The sequence below is a fragment of the Hevea brasiliensis genome, chromosome 3, assembly GCF_030052815.1.
Source record: "Hevea brasiliensis isolate MT/VB/25A 57/8 chromosome 3, ASM3005281v1, whole genome shotgun sequence".
Lineage (NCBI taxonomy): Eukaryota > Viridiplantae > Streptophyta > Magnoliopsida > Malpighiales > Euphorbiaceae > Hevea > Hevea brasiliensis.
In genome coordinates, this window is record NC_079495.1 from 41,490,639 (window position 1) to 41,504,008 (window position 13,370).

Here is a 13,370-nt window from a genome sequence, read left to right on the forward strand (position 1 = left end):
GTCTCTCCATTGTCTCAAATGTAGGCCTTACAGTGCCTTCAACTGCCTCAGATCTCTCGAGCTTCCTACTCCTTTGTGTAATAGGAGCCGACCTCTCTGTCTATGCTGGGGGAATAATCCTCCTAGGACAGTCCCTTTGGAAGTGGTCAGTGGCCCCACATCTATAACAAGCTCCAGTCAATCCCTAGCATTCCCCTCCATGCCTTTTCCCATAGTGTGTGCATGTTGCTGAGGCGGGACCTCTCACTGTTGGTCCTGGTGTGCTAGCCACTGATGCTGCTAGCTGGCCTCTCTTAAATGTGGACCTAGACCCCTGTCCCGGACTTTGAGTCAGTGCTTGACTAGCTGCCCCCTAGGCCTCTTACTGGCTTTGAATGTGGAGCTAGACTGGACAAAACCTCTCTTATGTTGTTCACCCCTCCTACTCTGCTCACTAGCTCAAACTCTCTTCACATTCATAGCTGCTGCCACAAGCTGAGTGAAATCTATATGCTGCAATGTCGTAATATGAAGTCTAATGCAATCATTAAGGCCTTCCTCGAACCTCCTGCATCTCTCTGCCTCTGTGGGAACGATCTCCCTAGCGTACCTACTCAGCCAGATAAATTTTCGCTCATTTTCAGCCACTGTCAGCTATCTCTACCTCAGAGCAATAAACTCTCTCGTACTGTCCTCAGAGTAAATATGACTAATGTACTTCTTTTTGAACTCCACCAGAAAGAAATCCCAATTCACCACAGCAGGTTGTATTACCATGGTCACTATGTCCTATCACTCGTAGGTAGCCTCTTGCAGTAGTGAGACTGTACACTTCAAACTCTAATTCGGTGTGCAATGCAACTACTGGAGAACTCTCTCAGTCCTCTCCAGCCAATACTCTGTAGCAGCTGGGTCATTCTCCATTTTTCCTCTAAAATCCACAGCTCCATACTTTCGAAGCTTCTCTAAAGGTGATTTCAGTGCGGGTTGCGTCTGAGCTCCCGTCACCTACCTAAGTAAATTGGCTATCTGCTAGAAAAATTACTGTTGAGGTTCTTAGGTTGCTCAGTAGCTACCTGTGCTGCAAAATCTCTCACGCCTCTAACACTACAGCTCTTCGGGGTGTGACTCTCCACTTCCTCTTTAATAGCCCGAGGGGCATCAGGATCCATTTTACCTACCTAAAATAGACAAGAGAGTATATCTGTATAAGAACCACCTCAATCCCTAGTAGATGCAATGCATGTTCACACACATATGTTATAACTTGCTATTTAGGTCCAGGAATGTAACACCTCTATGTTCGGTAGTGCGTTCTACTGTTCCTGTGACCAGTGTTGTCCGGACAGCTAGGATGCCTAGAACTACACTTGGATATGAGTGAGGAGACATAAAATAATGAAATACAAGAAAAGAAAATACAAGAAAAATAAAGGAAAAATAATAGCAATGAAATGTAACCAAGTTAAACGAGCCGAGAACCCTAGTGATGGGTGACCGCACCGGGAAGTCGCAGCATGGACCGTTGACTAGCCTCAGACCGCGGGAAACCCTGGAAAATATTTTTAGGACTTAAATAAATTTCTATTGAAGTGTAAATACTATTAGAAATATCAAAGAAAAATTAATTAATTAGTACAAAGGAAAGTGAGAAATCGAAAAATGGACAAAACCCGGTGTTACCGAAAAATCGGGAATATAATCCGAACAGGGGCATTGTGGTCATTTGACACCCCAATTTGTCTTTTGACCTAAATTTCCATTAAAAATAAATGATATTACACTTGGAAAATGTCATGAAAAATTAAATTAGTGGTACCTAATGTAAATAGCAAAAATGGGGAGTTAAATGTGGGAAAATAAAACTTTTGAACAAATAAACATTAAACATAACTTAGTGCTCCACTCACTCATCAAAGTGGACCACTTACTCATCATTTTGGACAGATTTCATCTTCTTCCTCAAGCTCCCAAAGAACCAGCCGAAAGTGTCTTTAGGGAATCCACCATTGCCGTCCACTTGAAAGCTCTATGCAAGCTTGATCCAAGCTTGTTTCTTGGCACTTCCCTTCATTAAAAGTTGTCCATACACCTTGGGAAGTAGATACGCAACAAGAAGACCAAGTTTTTGAGAGGTTTTGAAGAGTTTCCAAAGTAGTAAGTATGTGTTTTTGATTATTACTTCATTAAAGTTTGTGAGGATGTTATGGGTACTTGAATTGTGGAGAGATTTTTGGAGATTGATGTATTAAGGGAGATGTTTATTTTTCGCAGTCATGGAAACTCCTTAAGGGCAGTTTATTCTTGCTTGTAAATGGTAGATTAAAGGGTTGATTAAGTGTTTATATGTGTAGGAATAAATTGGGTGATGTATACTAAGTATATGTGAATGTATACTTGAATTTGGAAGCTTGGATCTTTATTCAAAGTGAGGTACAAATCGGCAGCTTGAATTGTGAACCCAAAAAATGTTATTTCATAGTTTGGTTTATGGAGTTGTATGGTTGAATTATGGTACTTGTTGTGGCAGCTTGTGTATGTGTATAAGGGTTTGAATGTGGACATGTAAATGAGCCATATTATGTAGTTAAATTGTGTGTAAATTGGACTTGGTAAATTCTATACTATAAGGTGCATATTGAGTGTGGTTATAAGCTGCCAAAGTGACCAAAAATGTGTTTTGAAATGTGTTTAGGTTATGATACAAAACAGAAATGGCATGAATGTGTAACTTGATAATGTTAAATGTGTCCTTTGATTGAGTGATGGACAATGTGCAATAGGGCAGTGTGTAATTTGGCCTAGAACCTTAAGTGTGTGGCTCTAATTGGTATAAGACCAATTGGAGGTGAAACTAGGCACAAAAAGTGCCAACTTTCATGAAGGAAGCTTACCAAAATTCTGCTTGGAAGGTAACTTGAAAAATGACCAAATCCGGATTAGTGCATTTAAGGCCTGAAAATTGACCATTTGGACAGCAGTTAGTGTTTTGGCCATAACTCACTCAAAACAGGTCCAATTGACCTTAAATTTTTACCATGAATATTTGAGACATATATCTACAAGTCTTATGAAGACACCAAAGCCCATAAATGACCATAAGCAAGTCAAATAGCTTGCACAAATTCGGGTCCAAAAACTGGCCGAACCTAAAATGACCTAAAGTGACCAATTTTGATGCACTTTGACCAGCAATAGTAAAATGACCATAACTTGGTCTAGTAAACTCAGAATGACCTGAAATTTTGCCTCGCGTACAATAAGACATATATCTACAAGTTTGTAGTTTTGACCAAAACCCAAAAACCAAGGGAACTAGGTCATCCGGTTAGGTCAAATTAATATACCGGAATCCAACAAATTGCACTAAAGTGCACTATATATGGAAATGAATTGGGTAACATATACCAACACTAAAAGGCTATAAAATATGACATATTGGTAACATTGAAACCTAATTCACCTAGACTGCATCAAGGGTCGACATCTTAGGTTGACTAAGGAAATAATAGAATTCCATAAATTAATTATTGAACCTTATTCTTAGAAATAGTTTAAATGAGTACTGAAACACTTCAAATTGTGTGTTTCAGTTAGCAAAGACTCAGGAAAAGGGAAGGAAACACTGAGTCAGAGGCAAGAGACAGTTATCAAAGGTTTGTGCACAATAGTTTTTTCTTTTGAATTTTTCAGTTGAAATAAATTATGATTATTTATATGTTATTGTTTTAAATTGTGTTTGTGCACAATAGTTATTTCTTTTGAATTTTTCAATTGAAATAAATTATGATTATTTGTATGTTATTATTTTAAATTGTGTTTGTGCACAATAGTTATTTCTTTTAAATTTTTCAATTGAAATAAATTATGATTATTTGTATGTTATTGTTTTAAATTGTGTTTGTGCACAATAGTTATTTCTTTTGAATTTTTCAATTGAAATAAATTATGATTATTTGTATGTTATTATTTTAAATTGTGTTTGTGCATAATAATTTTGACTTCTCATTTTCTACTTAAAAATTTAATTGAACATTATAGTTTTAAATTGTGTCCGTGCACAATACTTTTATATTCACTACTTTTACTAGCAAATTTATTTGGAGAAATGAGTTATGAATAAATTTTGATTGTTTTGGTTTTAGGAATATTATTTGAAAATTATTGTGTTGCCTACTTTGTAAGTTGAAATTTTGAGATAAAATATGTTTAGTGTTATCAGAGCAAAGTAGGGACTGCGATACGTAACGCCTACGATTCTTGGGAACTCTCACGAGTGAACTCAGGAGCTTGCAGGGATGGCGATACGTGACGCCTGCAAGTGCTCTGATAGGTACACTATATTCCTCCCTCTTTGACTTGTTAGTCTGAGGTGAGTGTGGATGAGTACTCATTATTTAGCTACCTTCCTCCCTCATTAATTTCGATTATTGGGGTGAGTGTGTCTTGTCGTGGTGTACAACACGGCATGTGTGGAAAAAATTGTGTCATGGCCCAATTTGTGTTATTGATTTGCAAAACTGTGTTATTCAGTTATTTGATCAAATTGTGTTATTGATTGGGAAAACTCTATTGTTCAGTTATTTGATCAAATTGTGTTATTGATTAGGAAAACTGTGTTACTCAGTTATTTGATCAAATTTGTGTTATATGAACTTTGTAAATTGTGAAATGGAATTGTGAATTATTTGATTTGTGAATTATCAATAAAAGAATTATATATCGCATTTCAAATTGTTATTGTGCACCACTGAGTAAATTTTACTCAGCGATAGCTTTTCATTGCTGTCGCAGGTAGATAGACTGATAGAGCAGCAGACTAGGCTGCTAGTGCATTCAGTCAGAGATCATCGGGTATATTGAGTACACCGTATTCTGCATTTTGTATTGTTGTCACACCTTATCCCTTGTAAGGCATGACATGTTCCCGTAGCATGCCTAATGAATCACCGAACTCCACCTACCGATAACCCATTAGTTATGCTACAAAGGATTTTAAAACAAACCATAGCTTTTTATCTTATCAATTCTTTTGCGGAAAATCAGATGAGAATAGTTAAAATTCCATGCAAACATTCATTGGAAATAATGATAGACTAAATATTGCAAAAGTTACATTTTCATAAGTCTCAAAGTAAAATACAAAATAATTACAAACTCAAAATGTGATAGCAATGCAATGTTTTTAAATACAAACTGCTCAATGTCCGTACATCCATGCATATATGTACAAAATACATCAAAAGGAAATTACAGGGGTATGACTATAATATATACCCACAAACAATACCAAAATGCTGCTTCCAAGTCTCTCACTCAGCAGCCTTCTCCTTTCCCTTACCTGCGACAGCATAAAGAAGCTATCGCTTAGTATATCACTCAGTGGTGCACAACTAATAACTTTAAAACTTAAAGTAAAACATAATTTATCAAAGCATAATAAATCACATTTTTCTTAAGCATGAAAACTTCACAATAGTTCTAAGTTCATAAGAGCCATTTATTGGAATATCATTTCAAATGAGAAATCACACTTCATAAATCACAATTCACAAAGCATTAGTGTTGCCAACATCAACACACAGTTCAGGCCATGACACAAAATTTCACAATCAGTGCCGTGTTGTACACCACGACAAAGCAATCTCAACCTCACTAACCGTTATTAATGAGGGAAGGGCTAGCTAGCTAATGAGTACTCATGTAGTCTTACCCCACTAACCATTATTAATGGGAGATATAATCAATATCAATTATAAAACCCCAAGTAGCCGTTACTACTGGGGAGTTCCGAAGGGACTGTCATGCTAACTGTGGTTTCAAAACAACTTTCAAGAGTTTCTAAATCAATAATCACGTTTGCAAAACAATAGAATATTCAAATTATCATAAAATCCATAAAAGGGGTGGCAACACACAAATTCCTCAAATACAAGAGAAAAACATACCTCATTCAAAATAAACTCATTTCAAATCAAACTCATTCAAATAAACTTATTCAAATCAATTTACGAAGCTAAAACAAAGAAAAATGTTAGTTGTGCACAAACCTTCAATGCTCTCCTTTATTGTTACCTACTTCTCCTTGTCCGTTCCAACTTCTTTTTCTACTGAAAATACAAAAATAGAATACCTCAATACCAATCTCAATTGCTGCCAAGAACTCATTATATGCATGTCTAATGCATCCCAAGTTAGCTTTGAAAATTTTAGAATATTTTGGTTTTGGGACAGCTTGGTGCCCCAATCTTTGAACCCAATTTTTACCTAGTTTGGATCATAATTTGATGAGATGTTCTTCATGAAAATTGTTCATTTAGGTCTTAACTTTATTTTTCTTTTTGAATCGCCTAATTCGGAGCTGTGTAGCTCAAGTTATGCCAAAAACACCATTACTGTTCACGTCACTGTTCATGCTGCAGATTTTGTTCTGGCAGATTTATCGATCCAAATTTGTTCAACAATTTGACCAAGTTAAGTCCATAATTTGGTCTAATGTTCTTCATATGAAATGTTCTACTATGTCTTAGGTTTCCATCGGTTTAAGAATCACCTAAATCGGAGTTTTCTAGAGAGAGTTATAGCCTTGCAAAGTTTACTGTTCATTTGGTCAATTTTAGGTGACTAGATTCTTGCAGATTCGGTGACCCAACTTCTTTTCGCAATTTGATTGAGTTAAGTTCATAATTTGGCCTAACATTCTTCATATGAAATATTCTACTATGTCTTAGGTTTCCATCGGTTTAAGAATCACCTAAATCGGAGTTTTCTAGAGAGAGTTATAGCCTTGCAAAGTTTACTATTCATTTGGCAATTCTGCAGTTTTGCAGATTCAGTAATTCAACTTTGCTCAATAATTTGATTGGGTTAATGGCATAATTTGAGTTTGTGTTCTTCATGAAAGTTTTAGGTCTATATCTCATCTAACTACTGGTACAATTTCAGGTCATTTTGACCTGCCTAGCTCGAGTTATGACCCAAACACGATTACTGTTCATGTGTACTGTTTATACTGCAATTTTTCAAGTTTGGTCAGTTTGTTCACTAGGTTTTGGTCACTTTTTGGGCGTGCTTCCTAAATGAAAATTGTGTCATTTAGTGCCTATTTTCAGTCCCAATTGGTCCCATACCAATTGCACTTGTAAAATTTTATTTTTGGTCCCTCAAAGTTGACTTTTGGTCATGCTTCATACCCAATCCGAATTTGGCTTTGATTTAAACACTTCTCACACACTTAATTAGGTCACAAATGGCTATTTCTTTCCTTAAACTATTTCAAAGACATCATTTAGCACTTCTTCACATTTTTGGTCTCTAAACCCTAATGTTCAAAACCCTAATTTTTCTCCCATTTGGCCAAAACCCTAGTTTAGGTTCCATATATGTTTTATTTCATTTTCTTATGAAATTTCATCATAAATTAACTTCATTCAAAGCTTATACAACTAATCTAAAATGAAAAGAAAATTATCTCTTGTTGATTTCTTTCCAACTTCACTTTTCTTCCAATTCTTGTTCTCCTTACTTTTAATCTCTCGATCAAAGATCTCTTTGATGTTTTCTTTTAGTGGGCTATGGAATTTATGAAGGGAATTTAAGGGAATTAAAACTTGAGAGGGGAAATCAATGAGGGGAAGAAGTGGAAGAAGAAGAGAAAAAGAGAGAGAGAGAAAGAGAGAGGAGAGGGTGGTGGCCTCTTATGAAAAAAAGAAATGAAGAAGACATTTGTCTTCTTATATATATATATATATATATATATATATATATATATATATATATATATATATATATATATATCCCCAAAATTAGCTTATTAAAATTATAAATTTTAATTGTTCCATAAGGATAATTAAACTTAAATTTTTATTCCCTTTTTTTTTTACTTAATTTTTCCTTTTAATTAAATAATTAAATTTAACTATCAAAAGCCCATAAGTCTTTCATTTTAATTTTGTCATAATGGAAATGAAAGTTTAAGTTTTCATTTCTTAAATTTTCCCTTATATATTTTTACTTGAATTTTTCTTCAATTTTTACCCCATAATTCAATTCATTAATTTTATTTAATTTAATTGACATTTTGGTCAAAAGTCAACTCTTGAGGTGAATTGATCAAAATGCCCCTCATCGGGTCATAATCCTTCTTTTTATAATACCCGATGAGTCCTTAGTTTTTTTTTTTTTTTGTTCACTAGAATTTTTATTGTGTCTATCTCAATTAATTTCTATTTATTTTTGGTCCTCAAGGTGTCTTCGAATAGTATTAGTCACGAACCAAAAATGGTACTATTCATAACTCGGAGATTCGGGGTGTTAAAATTGTAATGTATGTTCACTGTATGTATATAGTGTTCTTGGTTTTGAGCAGTTGTAAATTAAAATTGTACATTGAAGTTGTAAAAATAAATTGTGAATTATTTTGGCTTGAAAAAAATTGTACTATATTTCTTTTATCTCAGACTTTGGAAATATTGAAAAATTATTGTGGTTTTGAGTTGGGAAATATATTGTGTTGATTAAATGTTGGAGTTTGAGATTGAGAAATATATTTGAAGTGTTTTTTACAGGTTTTTGAAGAACTGTTTTATTCAAAATACAAATGGCACTCCGCCAAAATTTTTTTAGAAATTACTAATAATTCAAATGTGTTAGCTGTTTCACTTTAGTTCAAAAATTTTTAACACTTGTAAATAGTGCTCACCACTGTAAAAAGAAGTAAGAAAAGTTTTAAAATCCCTTGTAGTGTATTTAATGGGTTATCAGTAGATGAAGTTGGTAATTCATTAGGTATACTACGGGATCATGTTATACCTTACAGACGGGTAGGATCTGATAAGGAATGCCTAAACCTTGTCTGATACCACTAAATGTAATATCCCCTATCTGATCTACAGTGAAACCAAGAAGGAAATGTTACATTCAATGCATGAAGCACCTATCTCTGTGCCAATATTTATTATCCTTTAATTGTTACCAATTTATTTACAATAATTTATCTATTTTTGTTAAATAGAGAAACTATAAGAGTTTCCCTTAAATTTCAATAATTCACCTGCTAAAATATTGTTCATAACTTGTTAAATCCTCAATTTTCATATCATTTCCATCACATAATAATCATCAAATTTTATCAATATCAATTCTTCACTCAAGTTGCATATACACAAGAAATATCTTTAATTTATAATTTTATTAATCAACTCATGTGGCTAAATTAAACTTACATACTTATGATTACAATCTCCAAAATAAAGTTTATATAATATTTATTACAATATAATGTACACACACTTATGAGTAAAAGTATACAATAAGGATGATGATGATGCGTCTTTCTAAACGTCCGAAGTAAGGTGACTCTAGACTTTTCTACAGATCCAATCTACCTCCTGCCAGCCACAATCTACTCTTTATCTACTCTACCTGCATGAGAAAATAAAGCTTCGTGCTAAGCTAAATATGTAACACCTACTCTACCTGCATGAGAAAATAAATCTTCGTGCTAAGCTAAATATGTAACACCCCTACATGCATAGTTTAGTATATTTCACTGTTCCGGTGACCGGTATTAGTCCGGATAATTAAGAGGATTAGAACCATATTTAAGTCATCTAGAAAAGCTCTAAATGAAAATTAATAGTGATTACTAAAAGGTAAAGTATAAATAAGAAAAACAAAGCATAAAAAATTAAATGAGCCGGGGGTCACTGCGATGGGTGACCGTATCGGGAAGTGACTGTGAGGTCAGTTGTAACACTATTTTTGTACAGGGCATTATGACACCGCAGTCCTCGGAATTATTGCGAAGCTAGTGGAAATGAGAAAACCACATAAAAGAGTTGAAAATCATGTCAAATAATTCGATCAGGTTTCTGGAAGAAATACATAATTATTGGTAAACTGGATCAGACCAGCAAGAGGCAAGTCAATTCACCTCTAGAGGTGACTTTTGGCCTAAATGTCCAATAAAATATAAGAAATTAAAATTTCAAAAGATAGATTTAAAATTGAAGAAGTTATGGAAAAAGAAAGGAAAAGAAAAGAAAAGAAATTAAAATAACTCTTTATGACATCATAGGTGACATGAGCATGACCCAATAAGTTTTAATTCTTAAAACTGGAAACTTTGGGATAAATGTCACCATAAAAGACAATTAAAGAAAAAAAAATTCATTTGTCTTCTTCAAGAAATCCAGTCGTCCCTCTCCTCTCCTCTTTCTCATCTCTCTTTCACAAAACCTCCATTGTTATGCATCTTAAGCTTCAAATTTCTCTTCTTTCCATCATAAACTCTCAAATTACTTGAACAAAATTTACCCTTGGACCTTGATAGGAAGTGTGGCAGCCCTTAGAACCAAGAAATTGAAGAAATTTGGGAGTTATAAATTATGCCCAACAAGGTAAGTTCTCCTTCCATCTTGATTTGTTAAGAATCTTGTAATTGAGTTTGTTAGGAGGAAATTTAACTCAAAAAAAAATGAAAGAAATCAATTGGTATGGTGAAGACTAAATTCGGAAGCCATGGGATTTGAGTGGAAATGATATGTTTTAGTTAATAGATTATGTATACAAGTTCAATGGAGGTAGTAGATGTGATTAGAATAATTTCATTTCATGTATTATGCAATTTAGTGAAATTAGGGTTCTTGAACCATTGAATTTTGGGAAAAAAATTAGGGATTTTGGGATTTGATGCAATTGGACCCAATTGAGGTTGAAATGGTCAATTGCGGTCATTTGGAGTGTGATTTGAATGCATAGATTGAATTGAAAAGAGTGAATGGATGCTACCCCAATTAGGCAGTTTGACCTTAGTCAACTCAAGAGGTCATAACTGAAACTTGGATGCTCCAATTGGTGTGAGGCCAATTAGAGATGAAAACTAAGACCCAAAACTACAATTTTTATGTAGAAACCCAACTCTAAAACTAAACACAAAGTAGAGTAAAATTAGGTCAAATCTGGGTAATGCACACTGCCATTGCACAAAACTGACTATATAAATAGTACATGTTCAAATGGCCATAACTTAGTGTGGGAAAATCCAAATGACCTAATTTTTAAACCATTAGAAAGATATGACATAGTACTAAAACTTCTATGAAGAACACAAATCCAAATTCTGCCCATAATTAAGTCAAATTGTCAACCAAAATTGGTTGCTCAAAATTGCCAGATCAGGATTGGTACCCAGAATCTGGGTTATTGCCAATCCGGCCAACCTTAGAAAAATAGGCATAACTTGGGCTACAAAACTCCAAATGGAGTGATTCAAAAAGAAAATTAAAGCTAAGACAATAAGGAACAATTTTGATGAAGAACACTTAGCCAAATTCCTAGAGTAACCAGACCAATGAAATAGTAAAAAGCAGTAAACCAAAACTGAAAAATTGCAATTTCTCTTAGGAGGCTTAGAAATTGAAATGGCAACCAATGCCAACAAATTAGACACTCAAAATGTGGTATGTGGATGTAATTGGAATTCACATACCTATTAAGCATGAGAAATTCAACATTTTGACTTGAGTAGTGCAATAAATAGTAACCCCAAAATGCAAAGTCTAAAAAATACCATTTTAAGCAAGTTTAGGGGTACATTCAAGTATGCATAAAATTAACTATTGAATTAATTATGAGATATGATACTCAAACACTGTAAATTATGTGTTTCAGTTGAAAAAGACATTGAGAAGGATAAGGACAAGTGAATCAAGGCTTAGAGGCGACTCAGTCTAGGTTTATGCATAATAATTTTAAATTATTATTTTCCCATTGAAAACTTGATTAGTATGCAATTGTGAAATTATTGTGTTATTATGAGTTTCGAGAACTACGATGTTGCCCCTTTGTGTATGGAAAATGGAATTGAAAATGGATTTATGATTTGCATGAAATATTTGAATAACTTGTTTTAAATTGATTTCAAATTCACACTTAGCATGACAGTACTATATTATTCCTCCTCCATTTATGGGTTGAGATCGATTATTTTTCCTCCCTCTCTAGCTTGCTAGTGGAGATTAAGATCGAATGAGTACTCATATAGCTAGCTAGCCACCTCCCTCATTGATTTCGATTAGTGGGGTTGAGATTACTTTGTCGTGGTGTACAACACAGCATTAATTGGAAATTTTGTGTCATGACCTAAGTTGTTTATGGACTGGCAACACTGTGCTGTATAAATTATTTAACAAAATTTTATTATAAATATTGATTTCAAGATTGTGAAATGTGATTGGGCAATGCTGTAAATTACTATTTATCGATGAATGTTTTATTTTCTGCATTTTAAATTTTTATTGTGCACCACTGAGTAAATCATACTCGGCAATAGCTTTATTTGCTGTCGCAGATAAGGGAAAGGAAAAAGTAGCGGAGTGAGCTGCTCAGTGGACCAGGACTCTACTGAAGTTTTGTGCAGGTATTATTTTATACCCATGTAGTTTGGTTTGATGTAATATTTGTTCATATGTATCTTTGTAGTTTAAGCAGTTGTACAGATAAAATTGTAATAATATTATTTTTGGATTTTTTTTCTATAAATTAAGATTTGTGTATGTAGATTAATCTTAATGCAACGTTTATGAGTTCATTGAATTATTTTGACAATATTTTGAAATGTAAATTTTGAATTGAATTGTGGTTGATTGTGTTGATTTGTGTTATTATTGGAGGTTGGGGTTGTGAAATGAATTTATTGGAAGTGTTTTCATAAGTTTTGAAGTTTTGGTTTTTTTCAATTATAGACGGCACTCTGCCAAAATTTTTACAAAATTTGTGAAAATCTAAAATTTATTAAATATTGAGATATGGTTTTAACTTCAATTAAAAGTTTTTAATACCTACCAAAAGTGCTCACCATCTTCAAAAGAAGATAAAACTGTTTTAAAATCTCTTGTAGTGTATTTAATGAGTTATCGGTAGGCGAAATTCGGTAATTCATTAAGTATACTACGGGATCATGTTATGCCTTATAGAGGGGTAAGGTGTGACATGTTTTAGTGGTATCAAAGCATGGTTTTGAAATGAATTTTGACTATGAATGTGAATATTTCTTTTGATAAGTACAACTGCTCAAGTGTCCTAAATTGATATATATGATATATTTATATCATGAATATGAACTAACAGAGGTCAACCTCCTTGTGTTTGTTATCAGGGAATAGATAAATTATAATACCCTCACTTTAGCTAGTCCGTGCATTTGACTATTCTGGTGACCAATGGCTGTCCGAAGAGCCAAAATGTCTGGAACTATATGTAAACTAAAGTGAGGAGTCATAAACAGACCAAATAATGGTAAGAAAAATTAAGGAAAAATTTTAGAAATGAAATACAACAAAGTTAAATGAGCCGGTGCCCCGATGATGGGTGACCCTAATGGGAAGTTG